The sequence below is a fragment of the Anneissia japonica genome, unplaced genomic scaffold, assembly GCF_011630105.1.
Source record: "Anneissia japonica isolate Jap-2015-1 unplaced genomic scaffold, ASM1163010v1 scaffold35180_len11717_cov102, whole genome shotgun sequence".
Taxonomy (NCBI): Eukaryota; Metazoa; Echinodermata; class Crinoidea; order Comatulida; family Comatulidae; genus Anneissia; species Anneissia japonica.
The window spans coordinates 1798-2511 of record NW_022694419.1 but is presented as its reverse complement, the minus strand read 5'-3'; positions in this window follow the sequence as shown (position 1 = coordinate 2511).

Sequence of the window (714 nt, the reverse complement as noted above, 5' to 3'; positions counted from 1 at the left end):
CTGCCGAATTTCGTTCACGGACAGGCGAAAAGACAAAAACGGGCCCCGCAAGGTATTGCGGGTCAGTAACTAACATGCCGCCGACCGAACGAACCGACTCTCGAGAGGCGAGACGCTTGCAACTGAAATGGATGCAGGACAGAAGGAGGGAACTATTCGCCGAATTCGTAAACCATTTCGGCGACACCGATCTTCTTCGTAGGACGTTCCCGGAGAGGATGGAACCGTGTCGACGACCCCTTCGAAGTCGTCGATGCTTCGAGAAATGCAAGGGTACTTTAATTCTGAACGTCTTCCACCTAGTTCAAAGCGAGGAGAGGAAATTACAGCTCTTCCGGAAGGTGTGGGACACGGTCGTGTTCGTCGAATGCGATCTGTCGGATCGATTTCGACCCCAGAGTTATTCCGTCTCCCGCTTCGAGAAACAGATACGATTCTCGTGTGCAAACTACCATAAATTACCCAAAACCAGACGTACGTACCAACGGACGAACGAATGAATGGATAAATAAATAAATAAAACTTAACAAAAAAAACATAAACCGGTGTGTTTGACTTTCAATTTTTTAAATCTGTCTTTCTTTAATGTTTTTCGATGATACTCGAACGATAACTGCGCAGCGTCCCGAGAAAACACCGTTTACGTCGTCTGACGTGACTCCGCCTCGTCTTCGACTTTCCAACGTCTGCAAAATGTCCCGGACCGAATATCGC